This window comes from Antechinus flavipes, chromosome 5 (assembly GCF_016432865.1).
Source record: "Antechinus flavipes isolate AdamAnt ecotype Samford, QLD, Australia chromosome 5, AdamAnt_v2, whole genome shotgun sequence".
In the NCBI taxonomy this organism is placed as follows: Eukaryota; Metazoa; Chordata; class Mammalia; order Dasyuromorphia; family Dasyuridae; genus Antechinus; species Antechinus flavipes.
This window is the reverse complement of record NC_067402.1, coordinates 183,624,988-183,639,109: the sequence shown is the minus strand read 5'-3', so window position 1 is coordinate 183,639,109 and position 14,122 is coordinate 183,624,988. Positions and strand designations below refer to the sequence as shown.

General features: G+C 33.5%; 1 protein-coding gene across 1 annotated transcript in view; it reads right to left on the bottom strand.

The window, feature by feature from the left end:
* EPS8 (epidermal growth factor receptor pathway substrate 8) overlaps positions 1 to 14,122 on the bottom strand; it is a 230,289-nt gene that overhangs the window by 88,983 nt on the left and 127,184 nt on the right. The gene's annotated exons all lie outside the window — the stretch shown is intronic.

The following is a 14,122-nucleotide window of genomic DNA, read 5'->3' as shown; positions in this document are numbered from 1 at the left end:
AGGAGTGAAGGCATTACAAGGTTAAGGGATTTATTCAAAGACAATTGAATCAATATAATACAAAATTTCCAGATTCCTTAACTTATACTTAGGTTAGCCCTAGGTGAAATAACATGTCTGTAAAACAGTTGAAACATAATTAACAGATATTATAGGTGTCTATAAGGTAAGATTATGGCCTCTTTTTTGATTTTAGTTTACATGGAACAGCATGACTATAGTCAATATATAATGGATATATTTATCCAACATTAGCTTCTGAGACCATGTAAACTATGAAAAATGTAGAGGGATTTAAGAATAAAAAATATGAAATGAATCTAAGAAGGAAAGTACTCAGTTATGAGAAATTACCAATGCATATGTAAAATACTTTTGGAATATAAATAAGCTAATTTACAAGTGGGATAAGAAGATTCTATTATGCAAATTTGAAATACTTTCAAGCACTGTTCAGAAAAAAGGAATTTAAGTTCTTTTTAACCTAATTCACAGTATCAATTGATGTACATTTCCCCCCAAATACTTCAACTATATATCAATTATATTCATCCCCAAATGCTTTAAAGCTGCAATCATATATTTTGTAGACCTGTACTGGTCCAATTATTCTGGCTAATTTTTCAAGAAAAGTGACCAAATTATTTGAACCTTACTTTCAAGCATAAAATAAAACAAGGTCAATAATGGATTGGGGAGAAAACCCCTTACTAGCACTTTTTGTGGTAGAAACAATATATTTAAGGAATTCAGAGAAACTAAGGAAAACATATAAAGTGAAGAAAGCAGAATTAAGAAATATGTTTCAGGAAGGAAATAGCAAAAGAAATAAAAAGTCAGATTAAATAATCTTGATTTCAGAACACTGATGAAGCATGCTAGTTTTTTCTTCTCTCAGTACGAAGTTGAGAGATATTGGGTATGGATGTGCTAATAGAGTGTCACTTTCATTTGCTTAATTTTTTTGTTATGAAAGGGAGGATGTGAAGTCTGGGTTAGCATCCTGGATGTCTTAGAATCAGCTAGAGTCAGGATAAGCAAAAGTCCTTGGTCTTATTCTTGGCTTTTAGGGGGAGAAGTCAAGGGGATGGACACAAGTTCTCCACAACCTCCCTTTTCTTCATCCATCGCCAAAGTGACCTTGGCTTGTCTTACTCCACCCCCTAATCCCTCCTACAATTATCTGTATACACCAAAAGATTGAGCCAGCACAGAATAGTGGGAAGGGCCATTTTCCAAGCATATGCTAATAGTGTATCATCCAATAGATAATTAGCCTTAAGTGCTCTGTTGTCTGATTCCAGTGCACCTATTCAGAGTTTCAGACCTTTACAGGAGGAGGGTAGGATGAAGATATATGTATTGAGTAAATGTTGTAAACGAAAAAATCATCAATAATTTAAAAAATAAAAAGAAACAAATATCAAAAAGATCTCCATATGACTACCCTCCATTAAGTCACTGTCATCCAGAAGTTGGCTGCAGTGTTTGATTGAGTCTACCATCCCTAACTTTAGCTAATAAAGTCTCACTGCCCAAACCTATTTTTTGAATATATATTTTGATTTCATATGTGTGTGTGTGTGTGTGTGTGTGCGTGTGTGTGTATCTTCACAAATTCACTGGTACTATTACGTTCATCTGAATTGAGTACTTTTTAGGGTTCTTTTTCTTTATGTTACTATATTCTCTCTTGCCTTTATTGATTCATGGTATCATTTCATATGCATTTTCCAAGTTTTGGTGAATTCTACATGTTCATTATATCATATAGCATAATAGTATTTTGATACATGAATATTGCATATTTTGCTCAGATATTCCCTAACCAATGGTAACCAAATTTGTTTCCACTTTTTTACTACTACAAAAATTATTGCTATGGATATTTTGGTATATGTGAGATCTTTCCATCTATCTTTGACTCTTTAAGTTATATATTACATATTGTATCAATCTATAGATAGGGGAAAAGAGTATGAACATGTTAATCACTTTTCTATTATAATTCTAAACTATTTCCCAAAATGTATGGACCAGTTCACAACTTAATCAACGCTGTTTTAATGTGTCTATCTTCCTGCAGCCTCTACAGTATTAACTATTTTCATCCTTAATCATATTTCATAATCTTATGGATATAAGTTTAAAAATCTCAAAAGTGTTTAAATATTCATTTATCTATTATTATTTGAATAATATCCCCATATGGTTATCAATACATGTTTTCCTTAAAAATTTATATTCATAGTCTTTGAGTAATATCTACTTTTGAATGGCAGATTTATTGATTGCATATATATATTGAATGAGGTACAGTAGATAGAATATTAGGTTTGGGATCAGGAAGGCTCATCTTCATAAGTTAAAATCTTGCCTCAGACTCTTATGAGCTGTGAGACACTTAATCCTCTTTGCCTCAATTTCCTTCTCTATAAAATAGAGAAATTTTTCTTTATATAAGTTCTACCTACATGTGTTTTAATTTGTGCAAAATCTTTTAAATTTTATGTAGTCAAAATTATTTATATTTTGTTTATATGACTATTTCTATCTCTTGTTTGATCATTAATTCTCAATTTACTAATAGTTGTGAATAGTCTTTCCTTTCATCCTCCTTTAATTTTTCAGTAACAGGTTGATTATTTACATTTAGGATAAGTATCCATTTTGACTGCATTGTGATGTATGCTGTAAGTTGCTGGTCCAAACCTGTTTCCTGCCAAAATACTTTACATTTTTCCCAGCAGAATTTCTCCCATATAAGACTGTTTTCTGCAGCAGAATTGATAAAATAGGGATTATTTTCCCTAATATTTATCTTGTTGGGATAAGTGAACATTTGGCTACACTGAGCAGTTGTTTCTGGATCTTGCTTTTCTAATCTGTTTCACATTCAAAATTTGTTTTTAAAAAATATCAGGATCATAGGTCTCCTACACAGTTGATCTCAGCTATAATCAATCCCTGACTACATGTTTTTCCCATGCATGCCTGTCATTCTAGGCACATATTCAAATTCATTTCCGTAACATTAAAATGGCCACAAAAAGTATTTATGAAGAGGATAGTATAATTGCTAAAATGATAGTTGGGAAATCTATGGATCTCATTTCTATGTTTTCAGTTCCTCTAACAATATAGATTATTCATAATGGTTAAGAATTGACAATAAAAAAAAGAATTATTAAGAATTTCTTATAATTTGGATTTTCTGAATATAGTCACTGACTTCAAAATTCCTAATTATAAATGGTTATGTTGTAAATATTATTAACATGATTTTTCTGAAAGTCACTTCTCTAGCAACTTTAGCTATGACATAGTTGAGAGTCTAAAAAAGGGGAAAAAAATTACAACTTGTAATTAAAATCGATGCCCCAAAGTTCATATGCTTAAATAATAGGATATTTCCTCAATCATAAACTCAGAGATAAATACTTCTGCTTTATATACAATTTTATGCAAAATTGATTATTTGGTTTTCTGCCAACAATAGAACGATTTAAATGCCAGGGAATATGAGAAGTGGTGCTACTAAAAGCATACACAAAAGGGAGTTGATTGAAGGAAGGAGGCACATGACAATAGTAATAAATAGACACAGTAAAAAATATAGCATCTTGGAGATATTGAATTTGAGGTCCAGCATTCCTATACACTTTAGTAACTTTGGGGCCATCACAGTATTTATTATTGGAACTATATTATAGGAAGGTCCATTCAAGTATTTTCAGAGTACTGGCCCTCTACACTTTTGTACTTTCTTATGATGCATCACATCCTGCCTTATATCAATCATATGAGTATGCATCACTTCCTCAATTAAACTATAAATTCTATAAAAGCAAGAACTGTGATTGTCTTATTTATATACTTTGGGACACCTATAACAAAACATATTTCATTCAATATATGCTTAATAAATATTTAGTTAAATTTCTATTCATCAAGATAGCCTTAAATCATCAAAAAGGTTATATTTAATATGTTGTAGAAGTATTTCCACTAGAATTGGTTAATATTTTTAAAGTTTTGTTCTTTCAATCCCCCAATGATGCTAGATAAATGTGGGATTACTACATTGATCCAAGTTATGTTCAATAGATAAATTAGACTTAGACAAGAATATGAAACATGCTGTACTGTAAGATTTCCTATTTCAGAGACTCAGATGCTATTTGACTAAAGAGTACCATTGGGAATTTAAAGGAAATAATGTAACATCTATTGAAATTGTCTATTTCTTTAGAGGATCTACTCTAATGACCAAAAAATAGTAAGAAAAGGAGGCAAACATTTATGGAAATGCATATATTAGAAAGATATAAATTAAATTACAACTCTACTACAGCTATGCTCACAAAGAAAGAAGTATGATAGGTGTGGGCAATTCAATGCTTAACAATATGAAAAAATAGGATTCACACTTTTACTAAGAATTTATTTTGGATTTGAATCTGCTTGTAAATTTGCAGATTAGTACTTTGCAAATTTTAAAGCCCTGTTATTATTTAAAACCTTTTACAACCTACCCCCAATCTATCTTTCTAAATTCATTGCATATTACTCTTTCCTAAAATCTGTGATCCAAACTGGCTTTCTCTCCTTCCTCTCACACAATACTCTCCTGTACCTCCCACATTTATGACTTTGCATTGGCCTTTTTGAGAGCCTAGAATCCATTCTCTCTTCACTTGAGTCTCACCATGTCACTATTTCAAGAATAAGAGTATGTGACATACAGTAGGTGTTATGAGCCAGAACTTGAAACAAGGTGATAACTCAATGGAATTGATAGAAGCAATGCTTGTGTGTTTGGGTTTGTACCTTTGAGAGTTCACACATTAACTCACACACTCATGTTCACAAGTTTGGAAGATTCACAAATGTTCACAAATATGGGAAATACACAAAGTTAGCTTTGTGAATTCACACCTCCCATAATCCTACTCTTGGAGGAGGAGTCAACCTTTGAGAGAGCATAAAAAGAGCTTCAGTCAGTCAGTCAGTTAGTTCAGTTAGGAAGTTAGGAAGAGTGCCAGGGGTCAGAGTTGAACTAGAAGCAGAAGCTGCTAGAGTCAAAAGATTAGCAACGAGAGCTCTCAGAACCAAAGAAAGCTCAAGTGAGTTCAGTTAAGGAGATTGACAAGCTAGAGGCTGCAGTCAAAACTGCAAGAGCTCTTGGAACAAAGGAGGGAGACAGGCCTCTAAAAAAGCTAACTGGCCCAAGGAAAGAGACAAGACTTGGAAGGAGAAAATAAATGTTTGGATTTTATGAGCTGGCTGTATTTGGAGTGATTATTACTTCACTGCCTCCAGAAAACCTCCCCAAGAAACCTGCTCTGAGAGAACCATTATATTTTAAAGAAGAGAACCCCACATTTTGGTGCCCGAATGTGAGACTGACAGGACCTTGATTTCAGATCCTGATTCCAGTGGAAAAGTGTCCTCAACCCAGAAATTAGGGTGAGTACAACAAAGAAATTTTGTTAAAAGAGTTAAAGTAGAATTTCAGCTAAGTTGGGACAGATGTTTAGAAAACAGCCTTCTGTTTCTGTTCAAGGAAAATGTTTAGATAGCATTGTCAAAGTTATGAAAAGCCAAAGTTTGATTATAATTTTGGAGCAGATCACTGAACTTTTAGAAATTGTAAAGCACGTATGCCCTTGGTTCTCTACGAAAAAAGAATTGGATCAAAGTGAGTGAAAATTAGTAGGAGAGTAACTTAGTGAATACTACAATTCTAATCCAAACTCCAAATTAGTAGAAGAGATCTTTGTCAATTCTGCAATAAAGATGGATCTGACTCAATTTTCAAAGACATCCTTAATACATATAATTTAATACAACTGGCTTTAGGAAATTATATAAGTGTTAGAATAAGGAAAAAGAAGAATGAGCAGGAGGGGGAGGTGCCAACTAAACTAGGTGAAAAGGAGGAAGAATCAGAAAAGAATGAAGTTAAGTACAATTTTGAGTGTGATACTTCACAGCAGGAGAAATTAGATCATTCCATATATCATGACCCTCCCCCTTCAATTAACCCTTCATGGGTGGAGGGAGAAGGAGGAGGGGGCAAGGCAGTAATGCAACCAGAACCACTTATTAAGGAGCCTGTGACAAGATTAGAAAAAGCATTAAGGCAAAAAATGAAGGACAAGATGTATCTGATTTTATAAATGCATATCCTGTGATTGAAGAGCTTGACTCTTCTGGTCAAAAAGGGAGAAGATACACTCCTTTTAATTTGGAAAAAAGTAAGGAATTGAAAAAGGGTTGCACTCTTTATGGGGCTATGTAATGGGCTGAGGCCTGAGTTGATGCACTGAGGTCCCAAGCACATGAGGCTAAATAGTAATTGGACCATACTCTATTAATATATCAGCTTGGAGAAAGAATGGCCCCCACCCACTCTTTGTGCAAGTCCTGATGTGTTGTATAGGAAATGACGATTTTGGTGGGTGGAGGCAAGGGAGTGGAAAAGGAAGGGGAAAGAGAGACTTTTTGCATTGCCATTGCAATGGTTTGCTCAGCTCAGATCTCTCTCTGTTAGCTGGCTTCCCGTCGCAGCTGCCCATATTGGTATTGCAATCTTTCTTACCTATATTTGCTATCGCAATCCTTATTCATCTCTTCACTTCAATAAATATTGAAGATTTTTCCCTTAACCTGAATTCCTGACTCCAGATGATTTTAAATACGCGGTCATTACAGGGCTACATCATCTTATGTTAAGATGTTACTAGATAATTTGTCCTATGAAATCCTAACCCCAAATGATGGAAATCCATAGCAAGAACATGTTTAGCACCTGGACAAAATTTGTTGTGGCTTCTGGAGTTTCATGAACTATGTAGGATTCAAGCCCAATGCAGGAGCTAATGTACAGATAGCTTGGTGAAGGTCAGTATGGAGAGAATTCAGAACAGATTTATTATCCCATACCAGTGTATGAGCAAATTTCTAAGGCTGCAATATAAGCTTGGAGTTCTCACCCTGGACAAAAAGATGGATGTAAAGCCTTCACAAAAATAGAGCAAGGTCCCAATGAACCTTTTGCAGATTTTGTAGGACATTTGCAAACAGCTGTAATAAGAACCATTGGCGATAATGCTGCTACAGAAATAATGACCAGACATCTGGCTAAGGACAATGCCAATGAGGTTTGCAAAAGAACTATATGGGAACTAGACAAAGATGTTCCTTTAGAAGAGATCATAAAATGCTGTGCCACAGTAGGCCAAATCCTTATTATATTCAGACTTTGATGAACATGGGAAGACAGGGTCCCTCTTGGCAAGGGACTTCCAGAGAAACTTGTAGATGCTTTCAGTGTGGAAAAATAGGACATCTTAGAGCTCAGTGCAGATATGGAGATAGAGTGAGAAGACAGAGTGAGAGAATAAAACCCAAAACCCCATGTCCAAAATGCAACCGAGGCTTTCACTGGGCCTCTGAATGTAGATTGACCCAGAGAAATGAGAGGCAGAGCCCACCTCTAAGATATCAATCAAAAGACAGGTGGGGTATGATGGCAGCTGAGGTTACACCCAGAGAGTCTTTGGAAGGGCAGGACTCTGATGTGATCAATCAGCCTAAAAATAATGACATGGCACAAAGAGATTACATGATCAACCAGCAGAAAGATTACAGTTGGGGAGAATACAGGCCTTCTAACCCAACAGGGCTAGAAACTGAAAACCTCCCCAAGAAACCTGCTCCCAGAGAACCATTATATTTTAAAGAAGAGCACAACAAGTAGGCATTTAGTGAATATTCTTTGATTGAAAAAATGTCCCCCCGCACTCTAGTTATTAGAACAATAAAGTGTTAATATGGACCCAAACAAAAGCAATATGAAACAAAATTAAGTCATGACGCCTTTGAGAAGAGGCAGTATGAAAATAAAGGGGGGAAGAATTTAAAGAGAGAGAATATCCTGAATAATGAGTGGATAAGAAGTGAAGGAACCTCACTCATAAGAGAAGGAAAATGATTATGGCCTTTAAACAAGAAACAAGAAGGAGGATCTTACAGAAGAGGTCAGTTTCATTCCCCAAGGGTGAACAACTGCCTATGCTCCCAAGGAATGCTGATGTTCATCCAAAGGTGAGAGATCATCTAGCAAGAATGAGAATTAAGTAGGGTTGGTCCGAGTTACCTTTTCATTACCCCAATAACAATAATGGAAGCATCTGCTACTTTACAAGGATATACCTAATACAAGACAGAAAACCTCTCAAGATTTTTTAAAGAGTGTATGACTACTCACTTCTTATGAGTTGTGTGGGAACACCTGATAACTCTGGCAGAAGGAAAAGAATAAAAAGCCTAATGGAAGAAAATGAAGACCTCAGAAAATGTCATTTCATAATCTTTGAAGGAAGTGAAGGATTTCAATAGGGAAAGATATTTGAAAAGGGAATAGTCATTTAATAAGACAGACTCTGAAAATGAGATTTGTATTTTAGGACTACTGTTTAATATTTTGAATTGCAAGCTTCCAACCAGAAAGGAATATACCTAATGAGGGCTGTCAAGAATGCATTTGTTTGAGTCTTACAAATCAAATCAAAGAGCATTAAAATGAAAAAGAGGGAAGGAGAAAACTGTCTAGATGTCTATTCACAATGCCATATTCCAAGAACAGCAGATACATTAGAAAAGGAATCACAGTAGAGAAGCACAAAATTTAAGAAAGTAACCAGCAAACCCATAGTCTCATAAGTCTATAAATATGTGCAAAGTATATTTTAAAAGCAAGATGAACCAGACTTTTTAATAAAAGAGAAATTTGGACTTATCAGTATGGTTAATATTTGGTGGAAGGAGGCCCATGACTAAAAAAATAACCCTGCTAGGATGCATCTTATGTCAAAGAAAGGAAATAGAAGAATATATACACATGAGGAAGTCCAGGAAAAGCACATAGCAAAAAACAGATCAAGATCCATGGAAATAGAGCAAAATAATATTGCCACTTGAATATATTGTAGAATATCTGTGGCTTCCTGACATATTATGGGTATTTTCAGTTCTTCATAGATCTGCTGCTGTTCTTTCAACAGCTAATAATGTTTTTACTTGCCTTTGAAAAACTTTCATACTTCAAAAGGTGAAGGAGCCAAAAAGGTGAAATACTATTCTGGATCTGACATCCACTAACAAGGAGGACGTAGTTGTTGACATAGAAATGATGGGAACCTTAGATGAACTTTTGATCTTAAAGGTTATCATAGAAAAAGAGAAGAAAACCAGAAATAGTTTGACATGTACATAGATTTGAGGATAACACATTCCAAAGAGTTTAGAGAAAGGGCATTGCAGATTATAATTCTACTGGGGAAGTCAGTCCAAGAAGGATTAGAAGCATTTAACAATGAAATTATGAAGATAGAAAACAAACAAACAAAACTGAAGAGGAACAACAGAGAAGGTTTTTTTTTTTTTTTAATTCAGCTATATCCGGGAAAAGAAGAAGATCAACAAAAGAATATGCTCTGGATGGGATAATGACTAGCAATAATAGTGAGAGGAGTCAAATCTTTTCAATTATTTTACTTTGTTTTTACTGCCAAGGAGAAAAATTTTTGCATTGGAAAGGATAGAACCAAAATATTTAAGAGGGAAGTGATATCCACAACAAGGATAAGCAGACTAGAAGAAAGCATGTAGTTTCTTTTGATGAATGAACTAATGAAAATTTAGAAGCCTACATTCTTTTCTAATGATATATTTCTTGGATATATTTTACATTATTTGTTTCATTTTGTTTTTGCATGAAAGTCAGTATTGGTAATATGCTGAGGCCCACTTAAACCTACATTTACAGAGTGAGTGCTTAATGCTTTTTGAAATTCAATTTGAATTAATACTTAGTGAAAGTGAATAGATTGAGGGTATTTTTGCACTAGGATGTAAGCAGAATAAGATGTCACGTTGAAAAGAAAATCTGGCACAGTGAAGAAGGTAGAAGAAATACAAATAGGAAAGTAGGATAGTTATTGCTCTCAAACACCTCACACCCTAAATGAAAGAATAAACACATATGAGTATTCAGTTCCTGGACAAGGAGAAAGCCTGGTGGTCCTTAAGATATAGTCCAAGGGGCTTTAAGGTGCACTGGCAGATCAGATGGCCCAGATGAACAATACCTAAGGTAGTGATGCCAAATTCAAATAGAAAGAGGGGCCAGTTTAATGGGGTTCCTGTGGATATGTGCTGATCTAGAAAACCACATATTAAGATTATCTGTTTATGTGTGTGTGTGTGTGTGTGTGTGTGTGTATTTAAATTGTTACAAACTTCCCAATTACTTTTAATCTGGTTCCAGCCACACTTGAAAACATTATGGGCTGCATGTGGCCTCTAGACATCATATTTGATACTTCTGATATAGGATATTAAAGTAAAAAGCAAATGTGACAGCTGAGTGACAGTCAGAAGTCTTTTGAAAGCTCGTAGAAAATGCTATACCAAAGAATTCAATGAGGATGAATACTCTATTTTCAAAGAAGGGGAACATTTTAATCTATAAACTATAGGCCTATGAGTTTGATTCCTAGAAATATTTTAATACTAAATTATTAAGCAGCTAATGAATATCTAGAAAAACAGCCAACTTTTACTGATTTTTTTTTACATCTTGAGCCTAATAAAGACAGCGTAGTTTAAAATCACTCTTTCTTTCCCAATCCTATCTTTGTATATGCTTGATCTTCACCTGATGCCTCATTAAATTTAATAATAATAATTCACTTATCTGCTCTTTCCCTCTTCTAAATGTTCAACTTCAATTTTTCTCCTTTTTGAGATTCTGCCTCCACTCTATTGCCTTCATTTTCTCAATGATTTTTACAAATACAAATAAAATCCTCCTTATAAAATGGAATTTTCAAAGACAATAACCCTGGGAACTAGGTAGGGCAGTCAGTAAAGTGCTAGGCCTTGAATCAGAAATCTCTGAATTCAAATATGGTCTCAGACACTTATTAGCTGGGCAAGTCACTTAATTCTATTTGTAAAATGAGCTAAAAAATACAATGGTAAATCAGTCTAGTATCTTTGCCAAGCAAAACCTAAAAAGTGTTCACAAAGAGTCAAAAGTGACTAAAAAAATCACTAAATAACAATTCCCTCTAATGGCATATAAATATTAAATCATCCTTGACTTGACTCATTCAGTATCTTAACCTCGATCTTTTTTTTTTTCATATTTTAACATCTGTCTGTTAACTTTGTAAATGATTTACAAGAGGACAATTTGCAAGTCAAAAGCATTACCCAGCTCTCCAACCTCACAGGTCCACTCAGGAAGAATGAAAGTTTGATATTACTTTAGAGCCATCTTTACTTATAAAGAAAAATATTCAATTTTACAGGATAAAAAATGGAGAGGAACAAGTCAATTTGCTTTGATTTCCATTACTTCAGATTCTGACAGTTTTCTTTAATTTCTTATCCTCATTTATTAATATTATATGATTCAAATCAGCATTTTTTAATATTTGAATTTCATTGTGTAAGAGTTTCTCTTTGATTACAGAGTTCTGAAATTTGGAAAACTTTTTCTAATTGAGCAAAATTTATAGTTCCTCTCTGTTGGAGTTATATATTAATCTGCATTTGACCTTCCAGTTCTAATTTTTTACATGAATTTTGGATCAATATTCAAATTTGTTATTTTTTTTTTTTGCATTTTCTCCCAGGACATTAAAAATTTTGTCAGATTGTCTTACTAAAATTCTGTCCTCTGGTTTAGTTGGCTTATAGAAAGTAAGTCTTTTTCTAGGTTAGGTATTTTAAAACTTTATTCTGTTCCTTTACCATTTCAAAACTTATGTATGTATGTCTATTCTATGCCTTTTATCCAGTTTTTGCCAACTATTCCAAACTTATGAGTCTTGGGTTCTTTATCTTCTTTTTCTGTCCTTTCAGTACTTTAAAGTCCATATTCTTATACATCAATATCAAACTTTCTGTCTCATATTATGTTTTTCAACCACCAAGAGGTTTTTATTTTCTATTCTGGACATAGTTAATATTGCTATTTTTGAATTTTATACTTTCAAGATTTTTACTTGTTCTTTTTACTCTTATTGTATTTATTTATTGTTATCAGGATCTCTTTTTTCCTTAATCTTTACTTTAGTTTCTATGCTAGTTTTTCTGGTATATTTCCCCTCTCCTATTTATTATTCTTTTACTCACTATGGCACATCTGTTACTGTTTTGAAGAGATGATGTAGAGATGAGCAAATGAGCTTACTCATAATCACTGAGCCTTCTTGTCAGAATGCCCTATTATATGCTGTTTTAAAGCATGTTTATTTCTTGAGTTATATTCTACTTAAGCTAATGTCAAAATAGTTTATATTCATTCCATGTATAATATATATATATATATATATACACATACATACATATAATGGTGGCACTGGAAACAGTTTTGTGGGTAATATGAGTAGTCAGCATGAAATAAAAAAACTAACCATGGATATACCACATAGACGTGATTAATGTGACTGAATACACACATCAGTGTGTTTTCAATTAAAAAAAAAAAAAACATAGCTTCCTTAGTTCAAATGCAAAAATTAAGTCTCACAGGAATCTATGATTGAGACATAGAATTGTAAAGACATAAAGGAAAAAATAGTTTCCCTATTTTTATCTGATTAAAAGTCTATTCTATTACCAAATAGACAAAAGCTACAAAGCAACCTTTAAATAGAATTATCCAGGAAATAATGCTTGAATGTTCTTTTCTCCTTAAAACAAAATTAATCAATTAAGGGCCATATGAGAATTCCTCATGCAACATCCAACAAATGAACGTTCAGACTCTTCTTAAAGATGGGGGAACTAACAACTTTTCAGCACAATCAGCTCCACTTTTGGAGACCTTTAATTTTAGGACATCCAATCTGAATTTGCCTTTTTACAATTTTAGCCCATTATTACTGGCTCTACTTTCTGGGCCCAAACAGAACTTATTTAATCTTTCTTTTTCACATAATAGCCCTTCAACTTCCTAAACAAGCTATAATGTCCTCTATCTACCCTAATCCTCTTTTTCTTCAGGAAAAAGTACCAATTTTTTGACTGATCCTCACATGGTGTGTTCTGGATGCCATGCAGCATCTTGGTTTCTGTGTTCTGGATACTCTCTATGTTATTAAGACTATCTTTTATACTGTGTGCCACAAACTAAACACGGGTCTCTAAAGATGGTCTGGCTAGGGCAGACTACAGTTTGCTTAGTAGTTTATATTTTGGTAATCGCTCATTAAGATAGTTGGGGCTATATTAGTATACTTAAAAGTTTTTTGAAGTTACTCATTCTATTCCATTGTTGAGGGCACTTAGTTTGAAGATAGATAAATATAAAACTAAAGCCTTCATATCCATCAACATATATGTTTTAAAAGTATAGATATCAAATGCTAAATTAGGAGGACAAGTCAATGTTAAAATTTGTTGATGGGAGCTGTTATGTCCAGTTTATTGAAACATATAATGAATCATAAAGGCTATACAGTAATAACACAAGTAGGAAAAAAGGTCAAGTTTTAATACAATTAATTCTTACTAAAATATTATACTACAAATTTTAAAACTTTGCTTTACTCTAAGACAATAAAATTAAAAAAGGCAAATAAGACCTAAAAATTTTAATCCCTTCGACACACATTATTACACTTTTCAGAGATACCTAGGATTGCTCTGAAAATGATTGTATCATATTTGTCTGAATGCAAGGCTGTACTTTAAAAAACTCAAGTACAAATTACAATGTTATCTTTTAATTTATAATTTTATGTACACTTTTTCAAAATGTTTTCAGAGGCAGAATTTTTGAGTTTTATACTTTCAAAGCAGAGTCTGTATTTGGACCAGTGTGTTATTCTTCAATTCTCAAAAGCAACAACAACAAAAAGACCTGGCAAAATTGAAGCATTGACAGTATCTGATGCCAAGTGGGAAGCATATTTCTAAATACCACAGGAAAGGACCTTGTCATCTGTGGCTGTTGTCCAGAACTATCCATATTAAACATACTCAGGAGTCATGACAAAGGAACCTTGTTAACTGCCAAATTGCAATAAACTTAGTTGGA